Source organism: Ambystoma mexicanum, chromosome 9 (genome assembly GCF_040938575.1).
Source record: "Ambystoma mexicanum isolate Mex_15411 chromosome 9, UKY_AmexF1_1, whole genome shotgun sequence".
NCBI classification, from domain to species: Eukaryota; Metazoa; Chordata; class Amphibia; order Caudata; family Ambystomatidae; genus Ambystoma; species Ambystoma mexicanum.
The window spans coordinates 856500818-856512883 of record NC_090931.1 but is presented as its reverse complement, the minus strand read 5'-3'; the positions used below and the strand labels follow the sequence as shown (position 1 = coordinate 856512883).

Here is a 12066-nt window from a genome sequence, read left to right as displayed (position 1 = left end):
CCCAGAAAGCAGTGTTACATCCAGAATCCACTTGATCCGGACCAGAAAGCAGAGCAGTATCCAGAACCAGAGGCCGCTGAATCCAGAGAGGCTAGACCAGCAGAGCAGAGCTGACTCAGACCGCTGTGAGCAGAACCAGAGAGCTGACCCAGATCACTGTGAAGTGCCGAGACCAGAACCGGAGTCCAGTCCAAAACCTGACCAGATCCGTGGCGAGGCCTATTTCAAATTTATATTGTGAGTACCTAGCAAAACTGTGCAGAACCAATCTCGTAGTTAAAATAATCTAATCCAAACTATTTTAACCTAAGTAGAACTGCCTTCTAGAAATCGTGTCATCTGTGATTTTTAAAGCTGCACAACTGTCACCTGTCAATTCTGAAGCTGCAAGCCGTCACCTGTCATTTTGAGTTTTACTTTAAATCCGAAAAACTACCTTTATCTAATCGTCCGTATCTCTGGAACCGTTTGGGCTAGGAACGAGATTTAACTTTCCTCTGAAAGCTTAGAATCTAAGCTTTCCAACGAGCCTAGAACCGACTTATACTTTTGCCGCAATCATGATTCACGCACTCGCGATTTTACAGCGATTTGCGATTTTGGCTCAATTTCTCCACTTGTCAAAATAGCAGCTCCATTCTTTCCTTTGTTAAAATCCGTTTGCAACTTGGTAATAACTCATAGAGCATTGCTAAAGTGAGCCTGAACTAATACCAACACGCATCTCCCACTCACCCTGAATCTCTAGAGGGAATTAAAATCATTGGCATATTTCCCATCCATTGCCATCACATTTAAAAAGCATTTTGGGCCTGTATTTCAAACTCCTACCTGTTTCCTCTAAGCTTGCTGGGGGGAACTGGATTTCGTATTGTCTTTGATTGCATTCCTGAGCACTGTGTGCTCCTCTTTCCATCTCCTTCCATTTCTTACATTGCATAGGGGAGAGGGGTGAATTGCCAGAGAAAAAGTGATTATCTTATCTTTTGCTAATATCATATCAAGTATTTCTGTACTGCATTTTATTCCTCATTGCTTTTCCCTTGAAATCATAAAAGTGTTTTTGCTACTTTATCCATCCTATACTAACTCCTCATTGATTGTAAAGAAGTGTGCTAGTGCCAGATTACCCATTGTTGATCAACATCATATGTCTAAGTGTACTATCAGATATTAATTTATTATAAAGTGTGATATATATATATATTGTTTAAATTCTCAAATAAACCTTTTAATTTGCAAAACAAACCTACTTCTTGGCTCAGTGGGGTCAGGGGGATTCTAAGAGGGGGTGTTATACAAGGGTGGTCATCCAGAGTACTGAACTAGACATAAAAATACATTAATAAGGGTTTTCCTCAGCATCCCAGACTAGGCATTGACTTGGCTGTAGTGTTGATTGAATATCGCTTACACTTCTCATTCCTGAATTTACCCTTTCTATCAATTTTTAGACTCCCGAATCTGGGGGCTGCCTGTGCGGTTAACCTGCCCGGTCTCTACTAGCCACAAACAACTTCGAGATTTTCCTATCAGCAAACCGGTAACAGGTACTTCCGACCTGCATCCATAAACACCATTGGTTTCTGCATCTGCCTTCCTGATATCTAACACACCCTGCGCTCCTTTCTTACAGAACCATGCGCAGCGAGGCCCACATTATTGGCAGAAGGACACTATATGAAGCCACTTTAAATTGCATTATGTACATCTGAAAGAAACCACACCACTGATTGTAGCCTGATACTGCCATGGCTGCCTCCATCACCAGTGATAGAAATGGAAAGAATGTACTCATGGATTCCATCTCCTGTGGGGTTGGAGGAGTGACCTGGATGATAGGGCTGGGACTATGGGTGGAGTCATAGCAGGAAAGTGATCGGCTGAGCTAACTAGTTTGCTACCACGTTGCCACATAACAATGAACTTTATCATTTATGCAGGTTCAGCAGCACTACCGACCCATCAGCGGCCAGCACGAAAAGGTTCAATTGTTTGGTGCTCATGGAACGAACAGATTATTGGTTTTAATCCGAGTATCTCCTTTTTCAAGAATGAAGGGCATTTTGAGAAACAATCTTATGTGTATTCCCATCAGAAGAAGCTACTTTAAAAAAATTATGTATTGGTATTGAAAGTATAAACTGGATTTTTGTCAAACATTTTACAATGTTAATGTATAATGATAACTTCAGGTATACATTGTAATTATAATAAGAATGCTACACGTGTCTTACTCAGAAAAGCACATTACCCAAACTTAAAATAAGCATGTCAATTATTTTCTGATAGGCGTTATACCATATAGATTTTGCTTGATTTTATTCAGAAATTTTGTTTTATAAAAGGGGAGCTGTCAAGCTGAACAGTCTGGTACCTTCCTATTGTACTCTTTCCAAATACATCTACTAGAAAGTGGAGTGGGACAAGCAGCACCAAAGTGGATTCCTGGCTGCTTCTCATAAAATGAGAGAGCATTTTGGGAACGCATGAATGGCCACGTGTCTGTATTTAACAAATATATCTGTGGTTGAAGAGTTGGGTGCTTGAATCACCGAGTACATATTGTACACTGGGCTTGCTGCTAATTTTATTTTTCAGAATGTACCCTAACATTAAAGTGAGTGTAACCACAAAAACATATATACTCATACAAACATCCTCAGGATTTGGATGTGAGGTTAAATCGCTGCAAAATCTGCCATCCCATTAGGGTCTGAAAGCCATCTTGCTTGAGTGGAGGCAGAGGATAGTGACTGATGCGGAGAGGATAGTGACTGATGCACAGAGGATAGTGACTGATGCGGAGAGGATAGTGACTGATGCGGAGAGGATAGTGACTGATGCACAGAGGATAGTGACTGATGCGGAGAGGATAGTGACTGATGCACAGAGGAAGTTCCTCTTTCCCTGAGTCTGGGGAGATAATGTTTGCCGGAACCCGGTTCCGGGGAAGTCTGATCCATTTCCAGCAGTACCAATAACCCATAAGTACTCAAGCGTCTTTGTCAGTCCTTTAAAAAAGATAGTGGGGGTCATTACGAGGTTGGAGGTAAGGGATTACCGGCACCGGTAAGGACACTGGTGCCGGTAATTTCTTACCACCCTATTCCTAGATCCCTTAGCAGGTCCCTTCCTTAACGCCTGGTTTTACCAGGCGTTATGGAAGGGACCCGTTAAGGGACTTCAGAGCTAATAACGGTACCGCAAATTGCGGTACCATTATTAGCTCCATCCCCATTCCCATTGAGCCCTATGGGGGCTAGAATGGCAATGGGGAATGGTTCCCTGAATGGGGACTTACCGGGTCCTCCAAGGTTGGAATGACCCAGTAAGTCCATATTTCGAGAACCCGGACCCCCAATGCGGTAAGGGGGTAGCCATGGTGCTAAACGCACCATGGCTACCTCCAACCTCGTAATGACCTCCAGTGTGTTCAAAACCAGTATCCTATGCACTGTGTTGTCGCCAACAGTTACAAGGAGGGCCAACCTCCCAGGGAATGTACAAGGAAAACGACATCTGCTCGAGTGCTGTCCTTCCATGACCCCACGTCACTGCGGAAAGCCCTCCTGTGAGACGCGTCTGCATCCTGTGTTTCCTGCTTGCCCGTCCGTTGCAGCATAAAAGCAAAACCTGTGAACAGTTCCAGATACCGACTTCTGGGTTCCTTTGAGCGTCGCTGTGGTTATTCTACAGAAGGATGTTGGTAGCATCACTATGCGAATAAGGAAATATTCCCGTGTGCCTGGTGACCCCATGGCAGACATGCGACGTGCAGGAATGCCTACGTGTGTCCATCAGCACACTTGAGGGCGTGGAAATCTGAAAGGGGGCAGCCTCAGCCCATTCCCCACACTGCCTTCACCTATTGAGGGCCCCCTGTCTTGAAACACAATTTACTTGATGTATAAGCGCCTTTCACATAACGCAATAACATTTTTTTAAATAAATGGTCGGAAGCCGGAGAGGGGCTTCCGATGGGAATGCCGGAGTAGGGAGGGTGGGTGGTAGTCGAGAGACGTGTCGGAAGACCGTGGAAGTGCAGGGGGCTGGCGGGATGGGGTGGTGGTGGGAGGTGGGCACGCCCAGAGTAGGCGATGACTTGCAGCGGGTACGCGAAACGTACGCCTTTAGAAGACAAGTCTCTTGAGTTTGCCATTAAGCAACAGCCCATGCTCTGCAGAACACCACACACATTACTATACTGCCTGGGTGTCATTCACAGGTCCCACCCTGGTTACAGGCATTTTCATTCCCCAAGCCACTAAATGCTGGCTCGCTGTGGACGTAAACATGACACTTCAGGAGAAAGTGACCCAAGCATGTAGACAAAGTATGCTAACAGTCCCAGAAGATGGCTGTATAGTAAACGTGTATTATTATCGCAGGTGACCTGAACCTTTAAATTATCGGAAAAGGGTTTAATGAAAACATTTTTTAAAAAATCTGCAAATGAGCCAGATAGCTCAGTGAGTTTAGCGCCCGCTGTTGAGTTATGTGGTGAATCTTTTGATCACACTTTCGACTCCTGGCAGGTGCGTCTCTGCCTTGCATCTTTCCAACGTCCAGAAATTGAGTATGAACACATGTGCCAATAGTGCTCTGCAGAACACCACACACATTACTATACTGCCTGGGTGTCATTCACAGGTCCCACCCTGGTTACAGGCATTTTCATTCCCCAAGCCACTAAATGCTGGCTCGCTGTGGACGTAAACATGACACTTCAGGAGAAAGTGACCCAAGCATGTAGACAAAGTATGCTAACAGTCCCAGAAGATGGCTGTATAGTAAACGTGTATTATTATCGCAGGTGACCTGAACCTTTAAATTATCGGAAAAGGGTTTAATGAAAACATTTTTTAAAAAATCTGCAAATGAGCCAGATAGCTCAGTGCGTTTAGCGCCCGCTGTTGAGTTATGTGGTGAATCTTTTGATCACACTTTCGACTCCTGGCAGGTGCGTCTCTGCCTTGCATCTTTCCAACGTCCAGAAATTGAGTATGAACACATGTGCCAATAGTGCCATCTGTTATTCACAGAGCTACAAGAGGGCACTGACTATGGCACCACTTCCACAGGAAGATGAACCATCATTATCATTATTATTATTATTATTATTAGTAGGGTATTTATTGAGCACGGACCTGGCTTCAGGAAGCAACAGAGCGCTTGTCTAAACTGAGAATGTGCCTGGGATGACAGTAAAAAACAAAAGCTTGATTCCATGCACGCTCATTTGTGTTATGTAACACAGTAGAATTGTTATATTAAGTCATGTGGAGCTGTACTACGGAATGTTATGCTACCCTATGCAATTGTTTACGTTACATTTCCCCCAGTGTATTATGTTAGGCTACTTAGTATAGTGCTCGGACATATTGTTATGCAATGCAGTTGTGCCATGTTTATGTTATGTTGTTATACTGTGCCATTCTATGTTATGCTGTGCCATGCTATATTATTTGAAGATGCCATTGGTTCCAATCAGTGTGCTCGCCTACCTCTAAAACAGGACCATTGGTGATTTCTGTGGCTAGGAAAATGAGTAGGGCGAGTTTACTTATTCCTGGGCGTTGCCAGAGCCCAGCACAGTCCCTTTTCTGCCAGTTCAGGTCGCTTGAGGATCTTGGGAATGGATGCAGGGTCGGACTGGGGCATAAAAGTGTCTTGGGCACCAATGAAAAAGTAGCCCACACTTGCAAATAGCAATTCATTCCATTTGCGACAGACTGAGTAGTACCCAAGGGTGCGGTTTTTCATAACATGTGATGCAAATTGTGCATTTTAAATAATATTTATTCAGCAAGACTGGTCCAAACTACTAGCCACATGGTGAAGAACTTATCAAGATAGCCTACGTTGGCCAAAAACGTGGCCCACTTTGACTCAAAACAGTGGCACACACTAGCATTTTGCGGTTTTGGTTCGGGCACTGCCAATTGCCCTATAGGCCAGTCCGAGTCTGGTGGATGCTGAGGGTAGGAGAGCTTTGCATGGCCTTTGGCCACCTGGACTGGTCACCGTTTGGCCTGGCCACCGACCTGTGTCTACGGGTGCCTAGATTTTTGGTGCAAGGAAGCAGAAGCATCACTTTTGGCCCCTATCATGCTATATCGGGAACACCCTACGCCCTGAGCCGAGTAACCAATCCCCACCCTCCGCTGCTGGTCACTTCTCTTCCGCAAAAGGAATAGCATGTCAGACGGCCAATAGCCGTGAGGCCTATACCTCGCCCTTGATGGCCCCTACGCGGTGGACAAGGGCTCTGAAGTCGACCTCAAGCATAATTGAGCATTCTACTAAACACCCAAATAAATACAATGATTTTAAAAACTAGAAATTGAACAGAGAGTGTACAATGTTAATGAGAACTGTCTGATGAAATAGCTCATTCGGTTAATGCACTTGCTGCAGAGGTCAGTGTGAAAGCTACAGGTGACCGATTTCGTGGTTGACACCGTTATTTGTGATTCCAAGAGCGATCAAACAACCACCTTTGAACTGCTGATTAGTGAAATCTATTGTGTACAGTGCCACGAAGCCACCAAAAAGTGCTGTGTATACGTTTCTCTGATCTGGCTGGGAAAGGTTTCAAGGGTGCCCGTGTGGCAGCGAGCGCCTGCTTATGCATTAGCATCCTGCGCCGTCACCTGGGGGTACCCACGGGGATTTATTCTCTGCGATGTGCGACTACGCCTTTATTTCGAGCAAATGTGCTGATTTTTAGACGTGCGCTGTCACTTCCACGGCAAGGCGAATCTTACCATATGCATATACTCATCGCTTCTGACAACGCACCCTCGCATCCACACTTCAAATCACGCAGCTGAATTCGGGCTCTTGGAAAATAACCAACACAGCTTGTGTTTATATAGTGCTTGCTGCAACAGGCTCGGTACTTTGCAGCGCTGTGAAAACCAGGTGTTCCTATTTCTGAAATAGCTGGTGCTCATTTGATGTACCTCAAACAAGACGTTGGATCTGTGACCTTCAGTCTGCACAAATATCTCTGCAGCACGTTCACTAACTCGCCGAGCTAACCTTAGCACAAAAAAAAACATTCAAGCAGCTTTGAAATAATGGATAAAACACATGTGTGGACGATGCATGCATACCATTATCATTCATGATGAAGCAGGCGCTGTGGGGCCTGGTATCAAGGGTGGAGTTTTTCCACTCCAGAGAAATTCTGGCAGAGGGGTGTGGGGGCAGGGAGGGGGGCTGGTGCCACGGTTGGTGCGTTAAGAGCCCTTTGCTCTCCCTGGAAAGCGGATGGGGTATGCCTCTTTAATACAGTGTGTGGGGGGCACCCCGCAGCTCAACATATCAGTGGTTGACACGATGTGTTGGATACACCCTCATTCACAGAGCATTTTCCAATGGGGTTCTGCTATTATAAAATGATTCTGTGAATTAGGTCCTTATCAAAATGGTAAGGTAACTTAAACGTATTAAACGTATAGCTGCTTTGCTAGAGAGGACCAGGTCCAACAGACAACAAAGCGAATATATATATATATATATGTATATATATATATTTAATGAATCATATACATACGAAAGGAAAACAGTGTGGAAGGGACCGTCACATAATGGCTTTTTCTCAAAACACTGCACCATGTCTCACACAGACACATCTCTCTCGCTCTCTCTCTCTCTCCTTGCATGTCTCTGTCTGCATTAAGAGATGTTATGTGGATCTAAAACTGTGACGAGGTTTCTAATCACAGGCAGCTGGCAGCGCTGCATGTCTAGCAGTGAGCACCAGGCCCCCCAAACAGCCCCCCCATCCCGCCCTCAATTTAGCGCTGATAGATTACCATTGTATATCACGCGCACTGTTGTGCATCTGTATTGTTGTACATCTCTGTAAAGCGCTCCTTTGCTTCTCGAAGCTAGGTCTGTGCTCAATAAATACCATAATTATGATGACGTTGAGAACCCCATAAGCGACCGAAATGTCAGGGTGCGATTTCCAGCGCCGCGACGAAAAGTTTCGCTTTGCAGCACTTGTTCTCTTATGGGTCACCTGATTGCTGGAGAGAAGGTATTGTGAAATGAATGGCAACACAAGTGCTAATGCTATCCCTGTTGTTCAAATGGACACGTCCAGCGCCCTGAAGCGGCAGCCGTGAGATCAATGAATGCATATGCATTGTTAAGTAACGCTGATAGCTCCTGTACTCACCCCACGCGTGCCAGGGTTGATGTGGCGGGGTCACAGGCGAGCTGGAAGGGGGAAGGGGTGAGATGTTCTGGGTGAAACACCCTTCTGGGCTGGAGGGTGGGGTTCATTCTCACAGGGCCACCCTGGAGCGTGTTCTCCTGCCTCCCATGTTAGCACGTAGAGCGATTGCAGCAGGCTGGGCGATAGAAGAGCTGTGCAGACATGCTTCCCGCCAGGACAGGATTCAGGGCAAGTGGCCGGGGGCACGTACCCAGCCCCGGGTACCCAGCGTAAAACCACCCGCGAAGCCGGGATCCGCTTGTGCTTTTCTGTAAGAGCTGCGGCTCAAAAAACGAAAGTGCGCCTCCAGCAGGGCTACGACCCCAGCCGTACACACAGCAGCAGCCTGCGGTGCCACGGGGCCAGCCCAGTCCGGGAGGCAGGCGGCACCATGGCAGCTGCCCGCTGCAGCAGGAGCCTGGCGCGCAGACGGAGACTCCCTCTGCCAAGGGGAGCCCCAACTTCAGTTCGCTTCCGAGGCAGCAGTGCTTCTCCGCAGAGCTCTCAGCCGGCACTGAGCAGAGGCAGCTCCAGCACCGTGGACAGTGCAAAGCGGCAGTCTGCGGCAGCCTAATAGCTACCGTGCATTCAGCACCAGGGGCAGCGCATCAGGCGCCAGCAGCGCACTGGCTACACTAGTATGCACACAGCGGCAGCAGAGCAGTCACGAGTACACGAGCTTCGGTACACCCAGCAGCAGGCAAGCAGTCCTCATCACCAGCGGCCGAACAGGAGACTCTGCACCAGGGTTAGAAAGTGGCTGCAACAGGCAGCAGTCAATTACCTACAACACATCCAGCAGCATCACAAGCAGAGCCGTGGCGGCAGTCAGACATCCGCGGCTGCAACGCATTCGGCTTCAGAATGATGGCAAAAGCCGGGGCCGTCCAGTACATCGCGCTCAGGACCGCGGGCTGAGCAGCAGCGACAGGAAGCGCCCCTTACAGCACCCCCAGACGATAGGGAACGCAGGCACGCCAGGGGAAAGTCGAACATAACACACTCAAGATCATGGCCAGTGCAGAACACATTCCACGATGAGCACGCGGGGCAACGGGGCGAGCGATGACAGCTTTGAGCACTTCAACGCTGAGAATTCAGAGCCACGGGCAGAACAGTCTCAGTAGAGGGCAGTCTATTAGAGTGCAGTAGAGAGCACATCCAGAATGAAGGCCTGAGCATTTTCAGCAGAGAGCAGTCTCGTCGTACCCGAGCAGCGCCTGTCACTGCTTTCAGGGGCACGGGCCTAGCGTTGTCACCAGCGATCAGTCCAACACATGACATCCAGGGCCACTGGCAGAGCAGCCGCAGCAAGTGGAGGCGGTTTTATGACACCAACCATGGTCATATCAGTCCCGGCAGTGGGCAGTATAATGCATCACACTCGGAGCCATGGGCAGGCGACGCGAGTCTGGAGTTTGGGCAGAGCAGGCGGCAGTCTGATAGATCACAATCGGGGCATGGGCGGGGCAGTCTCCGCATGGACAGGGAACATCCACCACACTCAGCACTGCAGTCTCATGCTACCCCCTCGGGGCTAGGGGACGAGCGGTCACTGCGGGCAGAGTAGAGAGCAGTTAAATGCATAACATGCTTGACACAGCAGCGAGGCGATGCAACATATATCCAGTTCGGGAGGCGGAGCGGCAACAGTCAACCAAGTGAGTTACACCCAGACCGTCAAGCACTGGAGCTGCAGCCCCTCGATACAGTGAGCACAGCAGCGGGGAACAGTAAAATCAGAAGAGAAGTAACTGAACTACTTCCCTTTGAGGGCCATGGACAGAAGCTGCTGATCTACCGAACACGCAGGACCATGGACAGGAGATATACAGCGCTTCCAGGACCCTTCAGGACCCGGTACAGAAGAACTACAGGGCAGTCAGGACCCTGGACATAACCACCACAGCACATTCAGTAACCCTGGACAGAAGGACTAGACTGCATTCAGTACCCTGAACAGAAGGACTAGATTGCATTCAAGACCCTGGGCAGAAGGATTACAGCGCATTCAGGACCCTGGACAAATGGTTACAGCGCATTCAGGACCCTGGACAAATGGTTACAGCGCATTCAGGGCCCTGGACATAACCACCACAGCACATTCAGGGCCCTGGACAGAAGGACTAGACTGTATTCAGTTCCCTGGACAAAAAGACTAGATTGCATTCAGTACCCTGAACAGAAGGATTACAGCGCATTCAGGACCCTGGACAAATGGTTACAGCGCATTCAGGGCCCTGGACATAACCACCACAGCACATTCAGGGCCCTGGACAGAAGGACTAGACTGCATTCAGTACCCTGAACAGAAGGACTAGATTGCATTCAAGACCCTGGGCAGAAGGATTACAGCGCATTCAGGACCCTGGAGAAATGGTTACAGCGCATTCAGGGCCCTGGACATAACCACCACAGCACATTCAGGGCCCTGGACAGAAGGACTAGACTGTATTCAGTTCCCTGGACAAAAGGACTAGATTGCATTCAGGACCCTGGGCAGAAGGATTACAGCACATTCAGGACCCTGGACAGAAGGATTACAGTGCATTCAAGACCCTGGACAGAAGCACTACAGCGCATTCAGGATACGCATTAGAACTCCCGAATATTCAGGACCTTGTGCAGAAGAGCTGCAGCAGGGCCATGGGTAGAAGAACTCGAGCTCACACTCGGGAGCATGAATAGAGCAGGTCATGATCAAAGGCCAGAGAAAACCCAGGAACAAGAGCGAAGGGGGTGCAGAACCATGAAAGGCGGATACTCGGAACCATGGGCCGAGCAAACTTAGAATCATGAACGAGGAGGTTCGAATGGACAAAGACGATTCAGGATTGTGGGCCTGGCAGGATTAGGACTCCTTTAGAGGCCACATTGGGGAGTGTTTTTAGAGCCGGATCGGGTCCGCAGGCAGACAATATTCGTCAGTGTGACGGAAGAGAGGAAGCTGCCCCACGCGCATGAGTAGTGCGGGCTCTTGGACTTTGGGCGATGGGCAGCGCAGATAAAGGAAATCATTACAAACTATGACACACCATGCATACAAAAACAGATAAAAAAATATATATAATTCGAACCTTTGTCTTCGAATATGTTATCAAAACACTGGTTCTCAGAAAGGAAGGCAGTGCGTGTGCCTCATGTTAAAACGAAGAAGAATACAGTGATAATGAACAGCTTAGTGAGCCTAGGGGTCTTTGCTCACAAAATACATTTTCGTCTGCCTTTCCTCCACGGGCGGGCCTTACTGGTCCACAAAGTCTCCAAGCTCCGGAGACCAGACGGATCGGTAGTTCTGATGTGCACACCAGAGGCCCCAGGCTTCCACGGAATGCAGCCACCCACCCGACCTACACCCAGATTTACACAAGGAAATGAATACATTTGTCTGCCTGTCTATCTGCAGGCTGAAGGCCTAGTTCAGCTCTACAGCTCTACTATCTTATCTATTGGATACAACCTGGATTGTACCCCGGGTGGTAGCTTCCATCCACCCCACTTAGAACCTGGAACCTCGAACAACCAGCTTTGTCTGTGAAAGATGCGTGAGATAATGTTGAGATCTGGATGGCCTAATTGCAGGAAGCTGGCAAAAAGTCTATACAGTGCTGTTTTGCCTCTGTTTAGCTGCACTGGCACAACACAAATACATTTGTAAGTCAGGAAGTCGGGTGTTTGCTCACAAAGCCTGAATTGAATGGTCTTAGCTCTGAACAGACATGAGCTTCAATTTTAATTGAATATACAGATGTGACTGCGACTCCTAACCACCTCGCACGTTCCCATACATATTGACAGATCTTCACAGGCTCTCTAACCTTAACTGTAGATCC

General features: G+C 48.0%; 1 protein-coding gene across 2 annotated transcripts in view; it reads right to left on the bottom strand.

Annotated features, from left to right (window-relative positions):
* The window catches only part of VWC2L (von Willebrand factor C domain containing 2 like), a 540822-nt gene extending 530977 nt beyond the window's left edge, over positions 1–9845 (bottom strand). The window contains exon 1 of one of the 2 annotated variants that reach the window (XM_069615931.1): positions 8195–9845. The gene's annotated coding sequence lies outside the window, so the exon portion shown is untranslated. The remainder of the gene's footprint in view (positions 1–8194) is intronic. The other variant, XM_069615930.1, reaches the window with a different exon arrangement.
* Between the last annotated feature and the right edge of the window lie 2221 nt (positions 9846–12066).